The sequence below is a fragment of the Equus quagga genome, chromosome 21 (assembly GCF_021613505.1).
Source record: "Equus quagga isolate Etosha38 chromosome 21, UCLA_HA_Equagga_1.0, whole genome shotgun sequence".
NCBI classification, from domain to species: domain Eukaryota; kingdom Metazoa; phylum Chordata; class Mammalia; order Perissodactyla; family Equidae; genus Equus; species Equus quagga.
The window spans coordinates 15,580,874-15,607,655 of NC_060287.1; the positions used below are offsets into that span (position 1 = coordinate 15,580,874).

The window sequence follows — 26,782 nt, forward strand, 5'->3', positions numbered from 1 at the left end:
ACAACCAGCTTCAAATAACATGTCTATGCAGGTGACTGTCAAGTCTGTGTTGCCACACTCTCCAATGGCCCATTTTCCCATTCCTAACAAAGCTGTGTTTGAACACTCTTCGTTAACTCAAACTCAAAATATCAAAACCTTTGGTCATCAACTTCATTATCATTATAATTACTGTATGTAAAGAGTTGAAGAGACAGAACACAAAGAAGGTAGGACAAGAATGTGTTGGTGGAATGTCTCAGAAATTAACGGAGGTGAGGAATTTGATCGTGTGGTATCTGAACGTGAACCAGGTTGCCTCAGCAGTGCTGAATTCTACACACAACTCAAGATGAAAGAGAACTGAGACAAGGTCATTGGTAAATTGGCAAGTGGCTCTTCTAAAGGTAATGACAACCTAGCCTCCCAGAACAATATTTTAGGGAGTCTGTTTTCTGGGCTTTCTAGGGAAAGATGGAAGGAAAGGGGTATGAGGAACAGAGAATGCAGCCAGTGTGATCAGTTGATGTTTTCAAGGCATAAATCTGATCATAGCTCCTCTCTTCATCTCTTGATATGGGACTTAGTCCATAAGGCAGTCTACTGCCATTGACTCGTCCATGTCCTGGGCAAAAGCTCAACACCCTTAGCTGTACAGCAACATGGAATAATACCTTTGTTCTTGATAATGTTTGATGAGTTCCTTGTATGCCACCAGGTCTATAGGCCTCCAGCAGTGTTGTGGTGCCTGAGGGTCCAGCATATCCAGTATCAGTGTAGACTGTCTCAATAGAGTGCAGCACGCATAGCTGCTCTGCCTGGTAGCTTCCTAGGGAGGCAGATACATACAGCCAACTTCACGGATTCTGCTTCTCTGGTGCTGGCATCCAATTCAGGCAGCAGAAAAGAGATATAGATAAGTAGTAAATCAAGCACCACATGCAAAGATCTTGACATTCAGAGAAGCTGGGAACTCAGCTATTCTAACAATTCATTGCACTGTGCCTCCTTAATCATCCTGGAATTTCTCGTTTCATTACATCTGCCTGTATTTGTTATCTATTGCTGTGTAATAAATTACCTGAAAATTTAGTGTCTTAAAACAACAAACATTGGGACCTGCCCAGTGGCGTAGGGTGAAGTTTGCACGCTCCACTTCAGCAGCTGGCCGAGGGTTCATGGGTTCAGATCCCAGCACAGACCTAGCACCACTTGTCAAACCATGTTGTGGAGGAATGCCACATAAAATAGAGGAAGACTGGCACAGATGTTAGCTCAGTGACAATCTTCCTCAAGCAAAATGAGGAAGATTGGCAACAGATGTTAACTCAGGGCCAATCTTCCTCACCAAAAAAATCAAGCATTTATTACCTCAGTGGGTCAGGAATTTGGGAGCAGTTAGTCAGATGATTCTGGTACAGGCTCTCTCCTGAGGTTGCAGTCAAGAGGTTGGCTAGACAAGCCTACAGTTTGGATGGCAACTAGACTTTTGGTGGTGAACACAGTCTATACAGATGCCAAAATATAATGATATAAACCAGAAATTTATATAATGACATAAACCAATGTTACCTCAATATAAATAAATACATAATGTTTTAAAAAATGTTGTCAGCCAGAACTGTCATCTGAAGGCTTGACTGTGACTGGTGGAGTCACTTCCGAGCTCACTCATCATTCATATTGCTGTTGGCCAGAAGACTCAGTTCCTTGCCACATGAGCTAAGACAGCATGGCAGCTGGCCCAGAGTAAGTGATCTGAGAGAGAGAGAGAGCAACTACCCGCCCTCTCCTGACCAAAAAAATGTGTAAAAATATATTATGTGGCTCTCACAATCTCTGGGAGGACCAGAGGGTCAGTCTTGAGGATTCTGCAAGCAAAAACAGCACCCAAACCAGTAGGACCAGTGGAGCTATCTCAGATGGCATCACTGGTTAGAGACACTGTAGTTCAAATCACTGATACTGAAAAACAGAATCTGCACCACTGATTCCCCTAAAAGCCATATTTCTCTTGCTAGAAAAGAATGGATTCTGTATGGCACATGGTCCTCAAATTCCACTCTTTAATATCAAATCTTAAGCACTTCACTGGTAAAGCCAGTGCCTATGCCCTAAGAGCAAAAGGAGACCGGGAAAAGTAACTTCTGGTTTCTGTCTTGGGGAAGATAACTTTCCAATATAATATGGGAAATTTCCTAAAGTAGTGTATTCCAAAGATACTGGACAATAATAAAGTCTAGAAGGGTCTACTCCCCTTCTCCACTTAGCTTTGCAAAATCAACAAATGCCCTCTTCTATGTTTAAATTTGCAAACAGCAGCAACAAACCGTGATCTTTAATATAATCTAACTTATAACTTATATTGTAACTTATTATACTATTCCGTAATAATATAAACCATGACTTGTCTACAATATCCATGATCTAAGGATAATATCCATATCATAATAATGTCCCCATCATGGCATTCTATAATCTGTGGACTAAATTGTAAAGTTAAACGCTACCAGCACACCCAGTATATAATAGTTGAATATTTGTTAAAATAAATAATTAAGAGAGTAAGAGTGGAAGCAGAAATAGATAATACAGTTCTGCAAGTGGTCATAAGCTTATAGCTGACAAGACTTACTTCCCCCACCACATCTTCCATGTTCCTTTCTTCTAAACCAGCAGCTCAGCTGGTTTGCGTTATTTGTCTGGTGAAATGACCCAAACTTTTATTCCTAATGGATTGGAGTCCTTTGTGCTTTAGTGCATAGGAATACTGCAGTCTATCATTAATCTTTACTAAATGTCAGCTATGGCATGAGAAAGTCTATTTTGTTGAAGCTGTGTGTAACCTGAGTCTTGGTTATACTCACTATGCTACCTTGTAATAAACACATTAAGCAAGTACTAGGGCAACCAGAAAAAAACTAGAATGACAAGTCCCCTTGTCTGCGTGATCATTGAGATCATCTCTGCAGTGGGTCATCTCTTATATGCATACACACTTGGGGCATATATATTCTCACATCCCAAAAGTCGCATCTCCTTATCACTTCCTCAAGTGTCCTGGTCACCAATCCTCGAGTATTATTCCATACAATTCTCTGAAAATTTTCTGAATATAGATCCATTTTCTCAGGCCATCTCTTCTTCCAAGCAAATTAAACAATGAGATGTCCTGGTCCAAGATTTTCCAACTAGGAGGATTTCTCTTCCTCACTCTCCTTCAGGGCCACTTCTAAGTCTATAGTTGGGCCAGAATCCAGTTCTGGCTGGTGCATAGCCATGAGTAAACAGGCTCATTCTTTTTCATCTCAATCAACTCATCTAAAGGAAACCCCCTCTGCAATCAGAGGCAAGAGTGGAGGGGAGATGTGGCCATGTAGCAAGAGGAAGCATATTGGAAGTATGAACCACCTGCTTATTCAATTTAATTTGGTCTTTTGGAACTGAAATGCACCATTTCAACTTGCTGTTAAAGGGCTGCTAAGCCACCTAAGTGTACAGCTTGGGTTCAGATATCACCCAGTCCTCAATGGGCAGTGCAGGTGCTAGGAATGCCTACAGTGCCACGGCTGGGGATTTAGTCTCTATTAGGAACAAGCAGAAAACCAAGAGCTGCTTCTCAAAGAGAATTGCTATCTGTCCAAGGGAGCATTGCAATTCCCCTACTAGGGACTGCCATAGACTTCATTTATACGGATCTGCCAAGGATATTTGGATCCCTTGGGTCTTCAAAGATACACAGTGGATGTACTGACCCAGCTAAAGAGCCTTCTTTTGCTGTGGAACCCACTGCAAGCTGACAGGCAGTTTTTCAGACCACTGAGCTAAAGTTTAGAGTAGATATATATGCCCCTTCTAAAACACAAAGAAGACCACCAACACTTGGGCTGTGTTTTTAGTAGTAAAGGAATCAAATCTCACAAATGTTAAGAAACAAACATTTTGCTCATATTTCTACTCTGCCCGGGAAAGATTTCCATTCAACAGATCTGAGAAAAAAACCAAATGTTAAAAAGTACACCATCTGAAACTTTAACCTGGTGTTAATCTCTGGAAGGGAGAAATAAGTAAAGAAATATTTTACAGTAAAAAAGTAAAGCCTAATAATATCTATTCTGGGAGTTATTTTATCTTATTTATTAATTATTTAAGCTTATTAATCTTTAATTTCCTGCACTTTTGAAAACTGCAGAGACTAATAAGGCACCTGCACAAAGATGACTCAAACTCGTAAAGTGTGTCATATTTTCCCAGCACCTACCACCGTGTCTGGCTCTTTTTATAATCTCAGTGAATGCTTCTTTGAATGAATGAAGCGAGCATTACTAATGTGACAGAGCAGAAATAGTGCAAACTTTGGAGCCTAAAAACATCAAGATCCAAATCTCATCTCTAATGCTTATCAACTTTGTGATCTGGGAGAAATTAGGTTGAAAAATGGCCGCTCCAAAGATGTCCACATCCTAGTCAATGGAACCTGTGAATATGTCACCTTACACAGCAAAAGGGACTTTGTAGGTGTGATCAAGTATCTTGAGGTGGAAAGATTATCTTGAATTATCTGGGTGGGCCCAATGGCATTACAGGTGTCCTTAGAAGAGGAAGACCAGAAGGTCAGAGTCAGAGAAGGAGCTGTGATACGGGAAACAGAGACTGGAGGAGCACAGCCCTGCTGAAACCTTGATTTTAGGACTTCTGACCTCCAGAACTGTAAGAAGATAAATTTGTGTTGTTTTAAACCATTAAAATTGTGGTAACTTGCACAATTGAAAACTAATCCAGGTACTCTGAGCCTTAGTTTCCTTCTGGGGTAAAAAATGAAGATACATTAGTACAGTGAGAATTAAAAATAGTTTTAAAGCACTCAGCACACAGTAAATACTCAACAAGTGGCAGCTGTTAATGACACGCATTCTATTGCCAGAGGTGCAGTCAAGCATATTGACTAAAAGCCTAGACTCTCGAGTCAGACTGAAGGGTATTCCTTTCCACGCTCTACCATTGACCAACTCTAGGTTTCTTCATTTGTAAAGTAGAGTTAAGGATAGGCTCAAATCATAAGACTGTTGTGAGGATTAATTGAAATATTGCATATAAAATACCAAGTTGCATGCCTGACTCAGATTAGTGCATAATAATGGTGGCTACAACAATAACGTTGGCTCTTCCTACTGGCTGTTTTTGCAATTTAACCACTGAAGCATTCAAAAACGATCTCTGTAATTTAAAAAGATGTCCCTGTAATTTCCTGCCACCAGATAACTATATCTTGCCACAGTCACTCAGTCTGAACTTCAAAGACTGAAGTTGGCCTGGGGCTTAAAATGCTAGTGCTATCCTGGGCTCACCCAGATTTAACCTTAACCATTAATTCCTCCATTCCATTCTCTGATTTTCTTTCAAAAAGAAAAGAATCTCTTTATCAAAATAACTCAGCTAGGTTTCAGAAAACATTAACAAATACTAAAACCAATAATGTTTTTAGCTTTAGTAAACCAAACCCTTAAGATACAATTACATTTCTCTTTCTTGTCCTCACCATGTCTTTACCAGCTTATTCTCTGCTAGTCTTATAGACAAGCATTTCTTCCTGACCTTTATGTAGTTTAAAATATATATTCTATTGCTCACATTTCATAAGCACAAATAAATTTCTTTCATTTTGTTCACATAAATCATCAAGGATGTTTTAGACAGCCCTTGTTTCAGTATCCCTCATAGACTTATAAACTTTTAGTTACAATTGAAAATAAAACATAATAGGAAATATAAATCCAAGTGTTCAACATGCATAGACATGACATTAATAATTTTAAAGCACTTGGAAAATAAGAAGTCTAAAAAATAGAGGGAATTAATTTCTGATTTCCATGACATTTTCTTCAGAAAATATATTCATGAACATCACCACCATTGTCACCATACATACAACTTACTTTGAAATAATGCATTTTCTATTTTAAGTAGAAGGCTTACAATGTTTATATTTGTACTTATTCACATCAAATGAGTTAGTCAACACAGGAAATTTGTTTTCAATGGACTAAATTTGAATTCGAGTGCATATATACTTTGTCAACCAAACCAGGACACTTTTGGGTGTAATAGGGGGCACTTTTAGGAGCTGTGTCAGAAAACAGATGTAAACTGGGACTGTCCTGGACAACCCGAACATGGGTCAATGCGGTCATGGTTATTTGAGTGGATGTGGTGTTACCCTGGGTGGAGGCAGCCAGAGGAGGAGGGAAAAGGAGCTAGCACTACACCATTTTAAAGCTGAATCCGCCTCTCTTCTTACCACCGCCTTTGCTGGGGTCAAAGTGTTCTTTAAGGAGTTGCTTGGCTCTCTGGATTTCTGGGTAACTTAGAACACACAAGAAAGAACCAGAAGCTTTTAGATATTCATTGTCATCCTTCCCATTCTCATGGTTATCTCCTTCTACACTCCCTTTCTGACATAACTTCAGGCACATTTATCATTCAACAAACTTTACTTTAGCATCTATTATGTGCTGGGTACATTTAGGGATGAATAAGAATTTTTAAGAAGTGGCAAAAAATAGAAGAGATTGATTTAAACACGAGCCTTCATGATATTCTCAAATCAGTGTTGGCCTCATTATACAAATGGGGTTTAGGAAATGTGTTTACAGGTAAAGGGATAGCAAGTGCGAAGGAGGGCCTAAAAAAGAATCTAATGGAATAATAGAAGCTTTAAAGAGGGTGTAGCCCCTAAAATAACAACCAACCCTCTAGGCATTCCAGGCAGAAAAAACAACATAAAAAGTTCCAGAGACTTGAAAATTTGGTGATGAGGAAAACTAGAGCATTTTGATGTAAGAATATACAGTGCTGCCGCTGGGATAGTGAGGGTGGAAATGGACAGGAAGGCACTGGGGGGAATCATGAAGGGTTTTGTTTGCCAAACAAGGTGGTTTAGATTTCAACCTACATGGAAAGGAAGCCGTGGAGGCATTTCAGCAGAGCGGGGCATGATTTGATTTGTCTTCCAGAAGTTCACTCTGGGTCAGTACTGGAATCCATTAAAGGAGGGAGTACAGATCCAGTGAGAACTGCCAGGCAGTCGCTGCATTGTCCAGAGCAGTCCTCAGCCCTGGAGAAGCATCAGAACAACCTGGAAACTTTGTAAAAATACTGATATTGGGCCTCATTCCCAGAGGTTCTGGTTCAGTTGGCCTGGGGTGAGCCTAGAAATCAGCATATATATGTCATATATACATATGTAATATATATATTTGTATATATCAGGTTCAGACAGATTCTCATGCACTATTAAGGTTGAGAGCCACTGAGATAGGAAAGTTCTTAAACCAGAATCAGGAAAAGGGGGTAGGTGTGAGTAATCAGAGGTAAAAATCAGGTGATAGGATAGATGGTTAAGGGGTGAGGTACATGCGTGTAGAATTTAGATAAATCCTAGTTTTCTGGCGTGGGCTACTGGGTTGATTTTGACGACATTAAATTGTATCAGATAATGTTTCAGAAGAGCTCACCCAGGGAACAAGATGTTTCTCCAAAAAAATAAATAAATAAGTACTACTTTAACAAGATACCCTAAAAAACCAGACTTTCTTTCATGGTAGAACAGGAATTTGGAAGATGCTGACATTTTCAGTTTTGGACGTTAAGGATTCATTACCTCCATAGTCTCTTTTTTTAAGGGACAGGCGGATACACACATAAAGCAATTTCCAAACACTCCTCTGAACAAGATGCTACAGACTGACACGTTATGCGTTTATTTGGCAGTGTTAATAACAGAATGCTTTAGTTTTTACTTTGTAACGAGTTGCAAGAGGAGGGTGGAGGACGCTGAACCGGTACCTTTCCTGTTTTCCAGATTTGTCAACTAAAAAACCACAGCTGAGTACCAAAGTTCTGATTTTGAAAGGACACAATGCCTGTCTTTTCCGTTTATTTCTAAATGTCTAGTAATTTCTTTGACAAGCAGAACAGTATTCTGTTTTCCCCTGCACATCATTCTCCTGGGTGAAGAAAGGGGTAGAGGAAAGAGAGGGAGCTGAAGGAAGAGAGAGTAATAATTAGAAACAGATATTGCTTACTCTGTGCAGTGCACTGTTCTAGACACATTTAATTTTATTCTCCTAACAACCCGCTGAAGTGGATACTATTATTATCCTCATTTTTCATAGGAAAACAGAGGCATAGAGAGGTTCAGTAACTCGCTCAAGGCCACACAGCTAGTGAATGTCAGAGCTGGCCTAGGGAATACAGCTGGGGCCCACTGAGTCAGCTCTCCTCACCAGTACCAAGAAGTACTACACCTGGTCCTTTCAGTCCAGCAAGGATTTGTTTCCGTCTGACGGGTGGACACTGTGGAAGTTGCGTGGGAATTAAACCAGCTTGTCCAGCAAGAGCACTACTCATAAAGCCTGTGTTTGTATGTTTAGGAGAATGAACCAATGAAGAGAGAAAGGTTGAAGACCTAGAAGACAGGAACAGTTGATGGAACAGGGTTCTGGGGAAGGTGAAACAAGATGAGGCTTCCCAAGCCCAGATGAAAGGATTACCTTCTACGAGGACAAGAGGTAAGAAAGCAGGTAACTTTCTAGACACATCTTGGGAACTGAGGTGGTTCATACCTGATGAAGCCGGAAGCAAAACCTGGGCTTAGAGTGAAAAGTAGGGAGTGGTTTGGGATGTTGACAGTCGGGAGTTTCCACTTGGATGTTGCTAAGCAGGTTTAGCAGCATCAGAGGCAGGAGCGGCCACACAGCTTGTGGCTACATAGGGTAGAGCCCAGTGCAAAATGAAAAGAAGGGTTCCCTTGTCCAAAATTGTTAAGAATTTCAAGACAACAAAAGCAAAGCATTGAAACAAGCAGAAGCACAGGTTCTGCTGGGTGTGAGGCCCCGAGAGACTGCACAGGTCAGACGCCGGTGAAGCCTGATCAGAGGTCACGGGTGAAAGGATTCTACGCTGACATCAGCCTGAATTTACAGACCAGATTCTGATTCACTCCACTACTTCTAACCGAAACTCTTTCCCTGAGGAAGAAGAAGGGAGACAGGAGGTGATTAAATTCCCTCTGCTCACAGGCAGTTTTCCATCGCTTGCTTTTGTAACCGAGTCAGTTACTCTCCTCTTTCCATAAGGGAGCGTGTTGATTTTTATTTGGGAGCAAGTCTTGCTTATTATCCCAAAGTCTTTTGCTAAATTGCTCTGTAGTAATAGCATCAGATAAATTATCAGCTTAAAAAGTGACTTTCACACTTAAAAAAATGATCAATTCCTTAATATCATTAAATGTCTAATAAATGTTTGTTTCAAAACAAGTGACTATATTTCTCAAAACAGAGAACACATTTTTTAACAGAACAAAATTATTTCATTTCAAGATATTAGACACTATGATCATGGGGCACAGAAAAAAGATATTTCTTTGAAGGAAATTTGAGACTAGTCAATTTCCTAAATCCATGTAGAGGTTAAATGAGTTACAAGTCGTATTATATAAACATTACCTAGTAGGTCTCAAATTACATTTAATTTCAGAAAATTGATATTTCATCTGAGTGTTTCCTTCCGATGTAAATCTCACTTTCTTTCAAAAGAATTAGCGTTTTTCCAAATACAATTTTTTTCTATCATTAGTTAGAAATATTTGTTTTAGAGTGAATGAGATAGTCAAATATTTGTTTAAATACTTGAGCAACCTGACTTGTGTGTATAACTCTTATAATTATTTTTGTTGCCATAAACTCAAGATTCTGAACATACCTGCTGGCTATGTTTTCAAAAACATTTGTATTATCAGACTAGCTGAAACTATTTTAACTGTGTTTGTAGAGATTTCGTGGCAGCCACAGCGCACATTAAGAAACATTTTCAAAATAAATAAAATTGTAGAGATAAAAAGAAGCAAGGACTATCTTCTAGTCCTCCCTCCTGTCTTAAGAAAATATGCTAGTATAATTATACCATTTTCAAAAAGCTCTAGGAATGTAAACTATAATGGTTTGGTTATACATGTACCTCAATTTCTTTTTTGACTACCACTGTAGAAAATTCCACGGAGTCAGGCTTAGATCACACTTTGAGTCTGCTAGCGATTATGTCTATCCTTGGAGCAGTCTGTCAAAATCTCTGCCTCTGTTGCTTCATCTGTGCAATGAAAATTCTCATTCCTGAAATGATTCTGGAAGCACCCTAGAAAGTGTGAAGCTTATAGAAAGACGAGCGAATCACATCACCTGTGTCTTAACCCTAGCTTTATTATAATGAAGGGAGTGGACGCGGACATGTGACCTTCCTGAGCCACAGTCCTTCAGCAATAATAAGTACACAATAATAATAACAACAAAACCTACAGAGCTTAGATGAGGATCAAATAAGATTATATTATTAAAAACATGTTGCTCAACTGTAAGTAAATAGATAGATAAATAAATAATGGATAGACAGACAGAAGATAGAGAGGGATATGATGCTATAGGACCATGATTTGTACTCTCAGAATGTCCCATTGTCATGGAAGACGCAATATTGATTCACAAATAACTGTAGCACATGGGAAGTTTATAACCACCCAAAAAAGTAGCATATGGGCATACTTTTATTTGTTCCTGATTACTTCTTAGCCCATTCAGGCATCCTGGTCTGACTAACTTGTGTTTTAGAAAAAGAAAACTTTATTAGTCAGCATTGTTAGGTACAGCAGGACCACCTAGACAATTTGCGGGGCCCAGTATGAAATAAAAAAGCAGATCTCCTTGTTAAAATTATTAGGAATTTCAAAACAGTCACAGCTGAGCATTAAGCCAAGGCCGGAGGCCATCCTAAGCGCAGAGCCCTGTGCGATTGCACAGATCAAAAGCCCATAAAGCTGGTGCTGAGTGCAAGCAAGAAATTGACTCTGGCTAATTGCAGCAGCAATTATTAAATTGCTAAGAAGATTGCAGACAAGGCTCAAAGCTTCACAGAAAGAACCATCACATGAAATGACAACTGCATATTAGTCTGTTGAAGATATCTTTGTCATTGCCATGAGTAGCTTGTGTTGCTACTACCATCGCCTGGAGAACTTAGTTTTATAGCAACCACTATCAATGCTAAAGAATTTTTGTGGGTCACTAGTTCCTGATTCAGTGTCCAGGGTAGAAACTTCCACCTGACAGAGCCTAAGCCGTGTGCGCATCCTTCAAGCTGCAGGAATACTGGGAAAGCATGTAAACTAGTGTTTTCCTCACATAGCGGAAGGTGGGCTATGGCTCCTAGCAGGTCACATAAAATGGGGAATTCCTCAAACGCAAGGAGGAGAGCTCATGTTCTAGGCAGCCAATAAAGACGACAGAAGTCCATTAGAGAAATAAAATAATCTTCTCAGGCAGACAATCAAAGTTATGAAGGTTGGTATACTTGCTTATTTTATTCTGAAACTCACAAGTTTATCTTGTAAAGATGCTGATAGTAAGACATATGTATAACATATAAAATAAATACACAGGAGCTCTCTTCTTTCCTGCATCTTTCCATTAGAAACTATGTTAGAAGTCCCCAATTTGTTTTCAATATTTTCTCAGAAATAAGATGATCTCAAACCATTCCCTTCTTCTGCCCCAAATCATCATTTGTCAGTTGCAGTGATAACACACTTTTTTCACTGTCCACCCATCACTTCTTCTGGATTACCTTCTCTCAACCCAATCATGTGATTCTGATGGGGCTGGCCATCACTCTCCCATACTTCAGTATCATTTTAATGCCAATGAGACCCAGGCCCAGTCAACTTATAAATACCCCTTTTCCTAGCCACAGTGGTTTGATACGGACACTCGCAAACATTAATTGTGCACACTGATCAACTAGGGACGTTTTAACATGTAGATTCTGATTCAGTACATGTGGGTACCCCTGAGAGTCTACGTTTCTAACAAGCTCACAGAGGATGCCTCTGCTGCTGATCTGTGGACCACACTGGGAGCAGCAAGGACCTAGATATCTGCTGGGGTTCTTGTGCACTCTAACCAAACCAGGCCAGTTAGTGAACACAGAGAAGGCCAAGGGATGGGCGAGCAGGGGTGGGAGGAGAGGGAGTCATCATTTTGTTCCATCTTCTAGCTAGTTATATCTGGTGCCAGTTCCTCCTCACTCTGGTTACATGGGCCGATAAATCCACTTTTTGTTTAAATAGCACGGAGTTGAATTTCTTCACTTACAACCAAAAGGATACCACATAGAATAGAAAGTTTCTTTAGACACAATCTAACAGTGTCCAAGCTGTCCTGAACAAAGCTATTCCTCACTGCTACCTTTGCAACCTACCTACCTACCTTAAAGAATGATGAATTCTGACGTGTGATTATAAGAAATAAGTAGGAACAAATATACAATTGCCAAATTACTTGTTACATGTTGGGAATTCACTTGTTTTTCTATTACATTAGTCATTATCTAAGTTAAGCTAATACAATATCTTTTAAGGCTTCTCTGTGATTAATTGAGCGAAAAAACGTTCATTTTTCATAAACATTTCATAGCAGCATGGAAAATGTTAATTCCCACTCTATTGACTTCCTATAAGTGTTTCTCTATTGCCTTCTCCGTAGGTGATTATCCCTCTGGAACCAGGAAAAGGGGTACAATACAGCTCCAGTCTGACGTGAGGAACAGACATTTAGAGCCAAACTAGTATTCTAAACAACAAGCTCTTGGGTCCTAAAATCCCACCAAGTTCATATGTGTCTACCAACTACACTTATTCATAAAAGTGTAAACTAATTGTTTTTAATTCACATGAAAGATAAATTGAGATCATTTTGCATTTTTAAAATTAGGCTCTCTGGGGCTGGCCCTCTGGCCGAGTGGTTTAATTCGCGAGCTCCGCTTCGGCGGCCCAGGGTTTCACTGGTTCATATCCTGGCTGCAGACATGGCACCACTCGTCAAGCCACGCTGACGCAGCGTCCCACATGCCACAACTAGAAGGACCCACAACTCAAAATACACAACTATGTACCAGAGGGCTTTGGGGAGAAAAAGGAAAAATAAAATCTTTAACATTAGGCTCTCTGTTAACTGCATGGTGGATTAAATTAGTCCTCTATTCACATTGCATAAATTATTAATCACCCATGGAGACTAGACGGCCGGCAATTCTGAAGACAAGGTTAAGTAAACACTCGGAGAAGTCTTCCTAGTGGAAAATGACTCATTGTTCTGAGAGGTGACAATGTCACAGTTCTCTGAGATAAATAGAATAGATATTCCCATTATAAGTACAAACAGTAGAGTAATCAGCAAATTCACAAAGCACGGTTGTTATCCTTTTGTTAGAGCAATTTATTCTTAGTCCAAGTGACAGTTTATTTTGTGAGGCTAGGATAAATCAAGACAGCAAAACTACTTTAGCTTGCGGCTCTAACTCACAGCCTTTCTGCTGGAGGCCCTTCTGTTCCCTTGGGCCCAGGTGCTGTGCTTTGCGCATGCTCCAACGGCATCCTCTACTTCCTCCATCACCACACCACACTTGTTCACTTTTCTGAATGCCACACCCCTCTGCATGGTTAAGTGTTTAACACAAAACTAGTGTTTTAAATGTTTGGTTACCAAATGGACAAGAAAGTAGGAAGTTGCTACATTACAACCAGTTTAATTTATAATGCAAGGGGCACGTTATGCTTGTAAGTTGCTTGTGTAGTGCTGATGTAGCCTGCTTTGAGAAAATTTCATACTTCATCGTGTTCTTTTTTTTGAAGGTATTAACATGAAAAGGTTTGTTTTTCCTTTATAAAATAAAGCTACCTAATGCTCCTGAATTTGGCTTAAAAAGTCATGGGTGGGGGCTGGCCCCGTGGCCGAGTGGTTAAGTTCGCGCGCTCCACTGCAGGCGGCCCAGTGTTTCGTTGGTTCGAATCCTGGGCGCGGACATGGCACTGCTCATCAAAAAACCACGCTGAGGCAGCGTCCCACATGCCACAACTAGAAGCACCCCAACAAAGAATATACAACTATGTACCGGGGGGTTTTGGGGAGAAAAAGGAAAAAATAAAAAAAAAATCTAAAAAAAAAAAAAAGTCATGGGTGTTGTGCTGTCATTCAAAAAACATCAAATCCAAAGTCGTAACCAAGGATTTAATAGTATCAATGAAACTAAAATACAGGTTAAGTATCTTTTAACATTGTCTCAAGGTAAAGGAAGGAACCTGCGTTACAGTTTTTCTGCTATTGAATGATATCAACAACTACCACTAGGGGGTGCTTCATCTCTTCTTATGGCCAGTAAACAGGAGGCAGCATTTGAAGGCACGTATTGCCATATCCATAAACTGGTATTTCCGTTCTTCATTGTATGTGCAAATTAATTTATTCTCAAATTTTATATTAGCCCTTACATATTTGATATCTATAAGCCAATATTTTCATTCATGTTTACTGAATGCTAGTCAATTTACTCTCAAATGATAATTTTCCTGGATGGAAATTAATTCCACATGTAAATTTTTTTTTATTTTCATGGCTCCACTGACATAATAAGAAAAAGTGTCCAATATCAAAAGTAATAAACTTTTCCATAATAATTATGTATATGCCTAAAGAAATTAAAGAAAACTATTTTTCTCATCAACTATTTTTAACTTATTGATGAGTTCCCTGAACTTTGTCAAAGCATGAAGCACCGGGTGTCTCAGGAACTTTTCTATGATGTCCCAGATCCAAAAAAAAAAGAATTATCCAAAGTTGTGTTTGTTAAGTAGTCAGGTTTAACAACGTAAGAAGTATTTAAGTTTTAACAACTTAATAGCTGTTGGAAAAAAATAGACACACAAACAGAAAGAAAAAATCATATTTTATTTCATTACTTCACACTTACTCTGTTAGTTTTCTATTGCTACCTAACAAATGACCCTCAAAATTTAGTGGCTTAAACACGTATTTATTGTCTCATCATTTCTGTGGGTTGGGAATCCAGGAGGGGCTTGGCTGGGTCGCTGTGGCTCAGGGTCTCTCCTGAGGTTGTAGTCGAGATGTCAGCTGGGGCTCCCGCCACCTGGAGGTTTGACTGGGGCTGAAGGATCCACCTACCAGCTGGCTCATTCACACGGCTATGGGCAGGAGGCCTCAGTTCCCTGCTGGCTGCTGGAAAACAGGTTCAGTCCCCCGGCCTGTGGGCACCTCCATAGTGCTGCTCGAGTGTCTTCACAACATGGCAGCTGGCTTCCCCAGAAGTGTGTGATCCCAGGGAGACAGCAAGGAAGAGGCTGCAATGGCTTCTATGACATAGACTTGGAAGTCACACACCGTCACTTCTGCCACGTTCTGTTTTTTAGAAGCTAGTTACTCAGTCCAACTCATACTCAAGGGGAGGGGACCTAAGCGCCATCTCTTAAAAGAAAGATTATCAAGTAATTTTGGACCCATTTTAAAACCAGTACACTTACCAGTGAGCTGCATGCACCTGTTGGGCATTGCAGTGGTTAATGTATGTGTCAGCTTGACCGGCTAAGGGATGTCCAGACAGCTGTAAAACACTATTTCTGGGTGTGTCTCTGAGGGGCTTCTGGAAGAAACTGGCATTTGAATGTGTAGACTGAGTAAAGAAGATCACCCTTCCCAATGCGATGGGCATCCTCCAGTCCACTGAGGGCATGAATAGGACAAAAAGTGAGGGAGGGCGAATCTGCTCTCTACCTGAGCTGAGACATCCATCTTCTTCAATCCTCAGACATCAGCGCTCCTGGTTCTTGGGCTTTCAGACTCAAACTGGAGCTTATGCCATTCGCTCCCCTGGCTCTCAGGCCTTCAGGTTTCGACTGGAACTACACCACGGGTTTTCCTGAGCCTCCAGCTTACCAACAGGTAGGTCATGGAACTTCTCAGCCTCCCTAATCACGTGAACCAATCCTCATAAGAAATCTCTTTCTAGATATCTACATATATGTAGCCTACTGATTTTGTTTCTCTGGAGAACGCTGACTAATATAGACGCTATGCACTCAAACTTTGGAGTCACTTTTCATTCCTGTGCCAAATTGATTTTCACGTACTGTCTACTTTTTATCACAGCAACCACTGAACGCTCAGCTTCACAAAGATACGTCTTCTGTAGAAGCATGTTTCTAAGGCTGAAACTATAAGCTACCTTGAGCTAGTAATTCATGTGGTGGCCAACAGATGTTGCTGTGTTTCCCTCAAAATTTTTCAATATGTCCCATAGCCCCTGTGAGTTTACTGCAGCCCCCTGGATGGCCTCAGTGCACAAGCTCGGAACCGTAAATTTAATGACCTTTTTCTCAAAGATAAAAATTAACGTTGAGTGTATGTTTTTAAAAACTTTCTAGATATGTCAACAGTTTCTCTATTTTTCGTACTCCGGGGAAATGATGAAGGAAAAACGAGGAGGTTGTTTCTATCCATGATATTGAAAGCGAATGAAAGATTTCATCTGGCAATAAATGTTCGTGGGATGTAAAAATATTCTAAGGGCAGAACATTTTTCTTCTGTCCGTTTTACCCAAACGTCAGCTGGAAATAAAGAAAAAGCACTCGAAGAATGAAAAAATACAACTTAAAAAAGGTTTGAAAAAAAATCAGTGTCCAAGAAATAATTCCTTCCTTTTTATTAAAAAGAAACCTTTTTATTTTCCTGTGCTAACATCATGGCATTTTAGTGTTGACCTGGAGCCTGTGCCAAATGACTGCATAGTATATCTATTTCCTGGTTCATAGGAAGTTAGTCTTCGAAGAAGAGAAAGCTCAGATAATGAAAGATTTTCCTGTTAATTGCAGCAGATAGAAAAACACAACCACAACAAAATAACATATTTCCCTTTGCTCCTTCCTGAAACCCCACTAAATAACAAAAATTATTTTTTTAAGAACATCATCCCACAAAAAAAAAAAAACGGAGAGATAGAAGAGGTGATGATAGCTGACAATTCTTGTCCACAAAAGCCTGGAAGATGGAACGCTGAGAACCTAGTGGTAAATAGCTTATATTTCAGCTTGCTCTGCTCTGCTAAGTACCAGAAGAAGAAAAAAGCCAACCAGAAGCAAGCTAAGTCATGCCACAGAAACCCAGAACATTTCCTCAGTAGGGGAAGCACAGGCTTCTGAAGGCATTGGGTTTGAAAGTAGTGCCGAAAACAGGAGAATCTGCTAAAAGTCTGAATAAAGACTTTTTAGTCCCCTCCCCCGTCCATGCAGGCACATGACTACATGTCACAGAAGATAGTTAATTCCATACTGTAACAGTGATGTTCAGTGAGCCCACTCTCAGAAGTGAGATCTCTAGTCCCCTCCCACGCTGGGCCCTGCAACAGCTGTCAGGCTTACATGCCATCATGCAAGATAGTGGAAAAGTCCTCCAGGGAAACTGTCCAGTCCAATAAATATGAACAGTCAGGAGTCCCACAACAAGACTGCCAGCTCCTGCCTGGTCATTCCACAAGGAAACCTGACACTTGTTATGCTTTACCTGAACATCGAGCTTTCAATCGGCAGTTTAATGCTCCACTCTTTTAATTATTTTGAAATGACTTACATTAAAATTTCCAGATCAGAAAAAACATCTCCTGTATCCCTTTTATTCAGATTTCCCAAACATTTACATTTTACTGAATATACGATTGCCACCTCTCTCTTGTTCTCTCACCCCCTCTGCCCGTGTGCGTATGTGTGTGTGTGTGTGTGTGTGTGTGCTATACCCATGATCATTAATTGTAGTCTGACCCTTTTAAGAGAAAGCTTCAGACATGAGGTCCAATTACCCCTAAATAATCTAGTGTATATTTCTCCCAAACAAGGACACTCTCCCATTCAAATTTTGCCAGCTGTCCAAAACGCCTCGTTTTCCTTTCTGGTCCAGAGTTGTACCAAGGAATACGTGTTACACTTAGTTCTAATGTCTCTTCAGACCCTTTCACCCTAAAACAGTATTTCTCAGTCTTCGATGTCCTTATCGGTTTTAAAGAGTACAGGCTTCCTTCTATAGGATGCCCCTCACAGTGTTTCACATTATATATCCTTGACAGGAATACCATGGAAATTGTGGTGTGATTTTCTCAGTGCATATCCTCAGGGCTTTCAATCTTATCAAAGAAAAATAAAAACAAAAGCAAGTATTAAGTCTGAGAAATATTTTTTAAGTACAGGAAAGGGAATGAAGCCAGAGTTTGCTATCATAAAGAACTGGAAAGAGTCAGACCCTCCACCCTACCTACAAGCCAACAAATTAGCCTGCCACAGTTTCGTGGATGCTGACAAAAGACACAAGACTCCTGGACCAGAGGCAAAGGATTTTACTACTCACAGAACAGCAAGCAGCATGAGCTTCATGGTTGCTCTGGTACCCTTGCTGCAAGTCCCATGGAGGTGACAAAAAGTGGCCCTGGCGGATGCTGCACTTGCAGTGGGTTTGTGTCACAGCTGAGAAACCCTGAGCTCAGGGTCTTTTATGATAGGCTGAAAGAAAACCCGCCCGATCTCTACCCCAGAGGGAAAAGTCTGGACAGTCAACAAACCTGTCCTCTGCACTGGAGGGAGACACTACTGCTGTCTTCCAAGGCCATTCGTTGTATGTACATCCTTGAAATGGTAGCGAGGAACATAAGCTGTCAGGGCCTCTGCTCGCAAGATGTGCGGAAATACAAAAGACCCACAAAGAATAGTCTCGCAACCACTATGGGACTCACCTCTGAAAATAAGGACATAGTCATAATAGAGGAAACTTTAACCGAAATTGTGACTTAAACCAAAAATTATGACTTAAATGTATTGGCAACAGGCAGGAAAAGGAAGAATGTGTTGAGGAAGGTGGAATGATGTAAAGATAGTAAATCCTAATATTCTGTAGTAGGAAATAATTAGATAACATCTAAAACAGAAAGTCAAGAAAGAGCAGTAAAAGTGTGGGGTTTTTGTTTGTTTTTTGTTTTTTTTAAGATTGGCACCTGGGCTAACATCTGTTGCCAATCTTTTTTCTTCTTCTTCTTCTTCTTCCCAAATCCCCCCAGTACGTAATTGTATATTCTAGTCGTAGGTCCTTCTGGCTGTGCTGTGTGGAACACCGCCTCAGCATGGCTTGATGAGTGGTGCTAGGTCTGCTCCCAGGATCCAAACTGGCAAAACCCTGGGCCTCCAAAGCAGAGCGGGCCAACTGAACCGCTTAACACAGCCGGCCCCAAGTGTGCTATTTTTTTAAAAAAAGAGAAATAACTAAAGTGAATGAGATACTGCCTCAAAGGTACGGACCTCATGGGATGGGAAAGTTGGAAAAAGTAACTGCTTTTTTTTTTTTTTTTTTAACATAAGCTATTTGACATGTTAAACTATGCACATGATTATTTTCATAAAAATTAAAATACAATTTAAAAAGACAGAGAGCATGATCCTGAAGCGTAATAGTTTTATTATAATCATTAGATTATGGCTTGAAGAAATTTAATCTGCCCCAAATGTCTCTAAGAACCTAAGGGGAATACAGGCACCTCATTTTTTGAAAGAGTGGCTTTTAGAGGCATAAAGCCAGCTCCCTTCAGCTCCCTGAGGTCTATAGGACAACCCCCCAGCCTGGGTAGGTATGATTATATTTCCACTCCAGCATTCCCGGGGCTCAGCGATTACATGGCCTTCTCCAAGAACCTTGGGAGAGAGAATATGACCTCACTGCTGGTGTGGTGTCTGTAATAATCTCTCCCAGCTGCTCGGGGCTGTATTCACAACAAAGGAAGCTTGACTTTGTGCAGCCCTCCAGGCTGTTAACCCTCAGGAGCTCATCCAACTATGCCGGACAATATAGCTGGGAGCCGGGGTGGGGGTGGGGAAAAGGTAGTGAATAAAGAAAGAAGCTAATGTGTTGGAATTTTATAGTCAAGTGTTACGTTATCTCATTTAATCTTTTCTTCCACATATAGGTTCATTGTACTAAAAACAAAAGTCAAAAGTTATGGAAGTGTATAAAATAGAAAGTGGAAGCTCCCAGGCCCACTAATAAGAGAGAATGAATCAAGAAAGAGGAAGACAGGGAAAGGAGATCAGCAAAAGAAAGGCCTGACGAAACTCCACCAGATGATGTCACAGGGATCCCAGAACGACAGCAGTGCATGGAGAGGATGACAATCCCTTCCAAATTACTGTCAAAAGGCTCTGGAAGACATTTCCTCAGGTACAATGTAATGGCTAGAATATCCCAGATAATTGGCAAAGACTTTGTGTGGAATGGCATGTTTTCCAAAACTAGGACATAGTGACAGTGAGCATGGACATCATTATTTGTCACACCAGACTGATAGGCATAAACTGGGATCGTGGTCACAGTGGTATGGACAAAAAAAATGCAAGAATGTGAAAGTAATCCTAATTTACCACATGGCAAACCTCTGAATATTCCTTATAACCACGTGAACACCATATCAATCCAAACAAAATTACAAATTAATAATATTGGAAAGATGAGAGCACGGACAGGGTATGCAGGCGTGATGGGAATGGGGAAGAAAGAGAACTAAATGCTCATCTTCTACAGTGAGAAACTGATGGATAATGCATAAAACTGAAAAGTCAAGAAGCAGCAAAATAAGCGTCTTATTTAGAGACGAAAAGGTAAATAAAATTCGGCAGCTAAAATGGGTGAATGTTAGTTTCCTCGGGGACAAGAGGATGGACAGAGAAGAACAAGGAATTGCTGTTTTTCACAATTATTTGCATCTTTATGCTTTATACATTTCTATCTTTAACATAAATAAAAAGGGAAAAAAAGGAAAAGAGAGAACAAGAAAGGAAAGATGAAAGAGAGAAAGAAAGAAGGGAGAGAGGGAAAGAGCAACGTACTAAAAATATTAACAGAAATGTCAAGTCCAAACTATATTTGGCAGGATTTCCCAAAGTATATTTATTTCGTTCCGGTGAATTGCAGGCAAAGGGGCAGGCGAAGTCTATTAAAGAAATAATACTCCCTAATCTTTTCTGGAATGGGAAATGAGGGCAAGCTGAGATGATGCTGTAGCATGCCTTGGAAACATATATTCAGAAATGAGTTATTCAGCAGTATTTGTTTTCAAAGCTGTGAACAGTGGGTTTTTTATTTTCTTAGCTGAGTTTTCAATTACCAACAGATGTTGAGCAATCTGGAAAAGGAAGTTGCAAAAATAATGGGGAAAATAAAACCCATCCACCCACACCTTTTCTTTCTCTGCTATGTTCTTGCGGTTGCTAATACTTCAGCCTAACAGATATTGTCCTTATGAAGAAACGAACTGCCTGACTGTAATTTGATTTTCAGAAATCCTAACCAACGTGTTCTAATTAGACCTAAAGGAAATGTGGTGTAGGAGACACCTTGTCATCACTGACTCACGCTCCTCAGGACTCCGGAAAAAGGCCATATTTTCATTCCACCAATGATACATTTTGTGCAAAGCCCTACATGGAGGCTATTATCAGAGGCTGCTTCCTAATAGGTGTGTATTCCTGGGGTCCTCTGTTATAGGTACAGATTTTCTCATCTTCTCTGAGTGCATTTACTTACAAAGCCAAGAAAAATTGATAGGTACAAAGAATCTCAACTGGCATTAAATCCTCATAAGGGTGTCAATAGCACTATTTTTTATAGGATTCCATTATAAAACATTTACCAATTCAATGCCAATCCTTGAACTCAAAAATAGAGAAACAACCTAACTTAGTGTCAACATTTGTTATAGACAGTGGACTCCTCAGAGAGCCACCCCTTGCTTCTACTCACTCAGCAGAACCAGCACAATAGGACAGGAAAAGGAGACACATCTAGAGCTGAATTCCTACTCTGTGAGTGTCTAGCTGTGTAATTTTTGAGATATTTAACCACTCTGAACCTCAGTCTCTTTATCTGAACGGTAAAGAAGGTAAGACCTTCTTTGACATGCTCTGCCATGGTAAGTACCTTACTTAAGGAAGTCATTCAACAAATATTGGAGCTTCCTTTCCTCTTGTTTCTTAGGGCCTAGGGAAAGCCTGTGCCGACGTCATGCCTACTTTTCCTTTTACACGAACCAGGTTCCACACTCTCTCCCCTTATTTGGATACACAAAGAAAGTGAAGAAATTAGCTTGTGAAAGACCACCTTGTATGCTTGCATTCAATTCACATTAGAGGATTTGGAAAATCAGTTCAATATCCTCGGTTCTGCTCTTTCACTCTTGAGTCTGGACTCAAATCATTGGTAGAGACTTTTTTCCTAGTAACATTGTCAGATCAAAGGCTAGCCAGGGCCAGCTAGACTGCCCTCTTAGGGAAGGGTCTCTTAACAGAGGTTGCATGATAATGGTAACTCATTGCTGTCCCTTTTCAGGAACATTAGGAGGAAAGAGGCAGTGAAGAAAAACCATAAACAGTATCAGAGACATGGAAAGAGTTGGGGATCAAATTTTTTTCGTAAGTTAGCAGAAGATTATAATCAGAAATTCCTCATCTTTTCTCCTGGGGTTCCATCTGTAAAGTGATCTTGCACTTTTGTAGAATAGAATACACAAAAATCTTAGAGCTTGGAAAAATCCTAGAGATCCTTAAAAGAGATAACCCCAATTTACAGATATAGAAACTGTTCACAGAGGTTAAGAGCCTCTCCAACATTCCATTTCTATCCATGCACTTTCCTCTTTAGTTTATATACAGATGTGTATGAAAACTATTTTTATGTGCTGTAGATTTATGCCACTGTACTGTTCTGCTATTTAGGAATTAGCTAATAGGCTTTACAATTATTTTTAAGGAACTCTCAACAAAAGTCATGCTTTCTATTTCGGTGAGACATTTTTTAAAGGGTGAGTGTAAAAGGAGGGGCTGAGTGTTTTGAGAATCTAAATATAAAATAAGGAAACTGACTGACACCTTGTTGCTCACTCTAGAAATAAAAATGAGACTGCTGCTTCCCTCCTTTTAGCATTCTTAGGTTCTTCTCTGAATGCAGAAATGTTAAAGATGCTCTGCTAAAACCCAGAAAGTTGTTATGCAGCCTACATAGGAAATTATCTCCCCCACCTTTAACCCTGAGGATCTATAATTCTGCTATTTAAGAAACAAACATGCCTTGTCAGAAGGAAGGAGAATATAACAGTAGACATCTGAATCAATTATCAACCTAGTTTTCCAGCTTGTCATGGCTCCTTAGGCTGTTTGAAGAAATCTCACAAATGGAACTGATTTACCATAAAATGTGCCCATTTTCCATCAAATCTTGCTTGTATCTTCACGAGGCACTGAAGTTACCAGTGTTCCATTGGTTGACCCTGCAGGGCCACCTCCAGGTCTGTTTAGTTCAGAAAATGAACCATGTGTAAGGAGGCTTGGAGGGAGAGGTTCTATTCGCGTCAGTTGTTTTGCACATTGCTTAAACTAGAGACGTTAGCAGTTCCTTAAAGAGAGCAGCATTAGTCAGACCCTTAGGGGACACAGCGAGAAATGGAACTTACCCTGTCACATGCTTGATAGAAACACGTCAGTTAAGACAGGCAGAGAGCCTGACATAAGAAATCTGTTTTCAGAGCTTTAGTGCAATGGGTGAAGGCATGAGATCCCAGTTAAAAATCCAGAACTCGTATGTACCTGGTATATGACCTTGATGAAGTCACTTAACCTTCAAACTTCACCTTCTCCAAAGATAGAACGGGCATGATATATTAACTCAAGAAGTTATTATGGGAATTAAATCAAATAACATAAGTAAGGTGCTCATCTCAGATGTGATCATCAGTGTATACACAATAAATGCCAGCAATCTTAATAATTATGATGCTGATGATGATTATTCTAATCCAGACACTGCCATTTACCAATTATATGTCCTTGGGTGAGGAATTCTGAGCCTCATTTTTTTCCACTGGAAGATAAGGAGAATAATATTTAGCTCACAGGGATGTTTTGAGGACCAGAAATGGTATGTGGAAAGTACCTAGCCTTAGTATCTAGCCTAGCACAGGTAGATTCTTGATAATTTGTCGTTCTTATTGTTTACACTACTATCTATTATTTATATTACAATCTATTTCAACTTGAAAGAAGTCATATTTCATATAAAGGTTGGCTCTTCCTGATATGATAAATTTATACTCAAGAGTATACAAGATTTCTCTTTTTCAAAATCCCTATTCAAGCTCCCTTAGATATAACTCTTCAAAAAGTTGTGGCTGAAGGTTCCAGACCGGTGGCATAGTGGTTAAGTTCTTGTGCTCCGCTTCAGTGGCCTGGGGTTCACAGGTTCAGATCCCCGGGCACAGAGCTATCACGGCTCATCATGCCATGCCGTGGCACCATCTCACATAAAATAGAGGAAGATTGGCACAGATGTTAGCTCAGGGACAATCTTCCTCACCAAAAAAAATGTTCTGGTTGAAAATCAAACCAGTGTCCTCCACTATGAGTAAGGCTTATCAGGGGCACTGTAAAAGGGACACACAAAAATTTCCCCAGCTTATGGAGATATGCACTGTTAGCAATTTGGTCAAGGCAGAAAAAACAACCAGCATTAAAATGCCTAGAGAACATTTTGTTCTCTTTGGCCTGACCTCCTGAGCATCTTATTGTCACATGCTGCTTTATCAGTCAAAGAAAAATGGGATCTATTCAAGTAGCATTTTGCAGGACCTGTTAGTTATCTAGTCTGTACACTGTGGACACCAGAATCTTGATTCAGTTATCAGTTGGATCCACATGGTTACAACACATCTTTAGGCAATGGAAAATGCTTTCTTTTAAAATTGAGAAGAAAAAGAAGATAGTTGAGAACACGGAGCTCAAAATGTAGAAGAACAACGTGCAGTTTCTTTTCAAATCCTAAGTTCTGCTTTCCTGGCCCTGCATGCTAGTCCACTTCCCCACCTCTCCCTACCAGTTCAACCCTCCTTGGCATCTGTGGCTTAAAGGTTCCCACACTAGCAGTGAAGTCGTCCTTCTGGAGATCTCTCCAAGGCTCTGGGATCCTAAAAACCCTACTCTTGATCTTGGTCAATATGTTCTCAACCAGACATTGGTTTCTAAATAAGATTGGCATCTTAGTTGATAAAGATGAACCTCCCTTTCAAGGAGGTTAGGCCTCTTCACCAACTGTTCTATGATGTGTCAGTTTAGTTGTCTTAGTCTGAGGTTCCCCAATGAAGAGTAGACCCTATGACAAGGTGAAAGTAATTTGGGGGTAGGTAATCCTAAGGAACAAGAGTAAGGGGCTCAGTACAGTGAAATTGGAAAGAGAAAGATAAACCAAGGTTTTTTTTTTATCAAACTGGCCATGACTGTGGGCCACCGGGCCTTGATCTTGCTAGAAACTCTCTAAGAAGCCATGTAGAAAGTGACTCAGAGTTGTTCACCTGAGGGTTGAAGAGTAGATGATTCGTGCAGTCTCCCATCCTCCACCAGTCAAAGGTTGCCCCCTTGAAATGTTAACCTTTTCTCGCTTTTGGGTTTTCCATGAAGCAGAATGTCTGACCAGGTTTTCAGAGACATCTCTGCAGGGCTGTGACAGAGAAGCCCAGACAGCAAGTAACAGCTTCACAGTGCACCTAAGACAAGGTACAGTCTGGTTTCACCGGCCATGGCTGGTCGTCATAGCAATGACTGGAGTAAAAATATTTACTCTAAGAAAATGTGAAGCAGGGCACAGAGGTGATGCTCATGGGATCTCAATGGCATGATTCACATTAATAAGATATTCTTCAATATTTTTATCAGCTCTCACAAACTGTAAACAAAACCTCATCACTTCCATTCCTAAACCCTGTTTTGGTGAGAGAGAGTGTTCTTTTGACAGTTAATGCATATTTTTAAAACTTCCCTTGGAGCCGCCTCACAGACTATTTTTGAATTACACACTTTAAAAGTGAATTTTAAAAACATTCATTGACCAGTTATTATGCGAGTTCTTTTAGAAGACAGGCAGAACACAAAAAGAACAAAACATGATGACTTCCCCCAGGAGTTCATCAACTAGTCAGGGGAGACAGGATAAGACAGATAACTGAAAAAGTTGAATGAGGCTAATAGACAGAAAAGGAGCGATACTGAATGTGTACTGAATTTGTAGCAATTACTGAGCAGATAGTAATCAATGCTGCAGAATCCTACCCAGGCATCCAGAAACAAGACAGATGATCTGACACAGATGGAAACAAACATGGATACAAACACATAGAAATGATGGACAAAATAAAATTAATTTGTTTTAAAGAGCTCTGCTCCAAAGAAGAAAATAGGTATTTCCAGAAACCAAAAATAAATCTGCTGTTGGAATCTAAGGCTGAGGTTTTAATACCCCTGAGAGAATGGAAGGTGTGGCTGCAGGGGGGTTAGAGTTGGAAGAGCTAGAATCAAGCCCCTACTTACTAGTCAGAACCACAGAGAGCTTCCTAATTTATGAAAAAATGAATCCAGGAAAATAATCCAACTAACCAAAGTAAGAGGAAAAATCTTGCCAGGATAAACAAACATAAGGAGGATGTGACCATAATAGTAGTTTCCTTCATGTGGGAGACAGGGAGTAATGTTTAGGAGCAAGCATTTAGGGGCCTTCTAGAATCTAGAAATGTCCTATTTCATGACCTTGCTAGTGGTTTCATGATCATTCACTTAATGATAATTCATTATGCTGCACAATTTTATTTTCTGTACGTTCCTATAGGTGTGTTATAATTCACAATAAAAATGTTTAAAGAAAAAATAACAAAGAGATTTCATTATCTTATGTGACATGAAGGCCGTAGGTAGGTAGTTTACCATGCAATGTTATGACACCACAGCTTTCTTGAACAACTGTCAGTATCACTTGCATTAGTTCAGGTCCTCAAAAAGTGGACACC

The 26,782-nt window shown here is 40.1% G+C and overlaps 1 long non-coding RNA gene across 1 annotated transcript; it reads left to right on the top strand.

The window, feature by feature from the left end:
* Positions 1-8,438: 8,438 nt before the first annotated feature.
* LOC124231294 (uncharacterized) lies at positions 8,439-20,089 on the top strand. Its single transcript, XR_006886483.1, has 3 exons — positions 8,439-8,549; positions 15,685-15,818; positions 19,874-20,089. It is a non-coding gene; the product is annotated as an uncharacterized LOC124231294 (long non-coding RNA).
* The last annotated feature ends 6,693 nt before the right edge of the window (positions 20,090-26,782 follow it).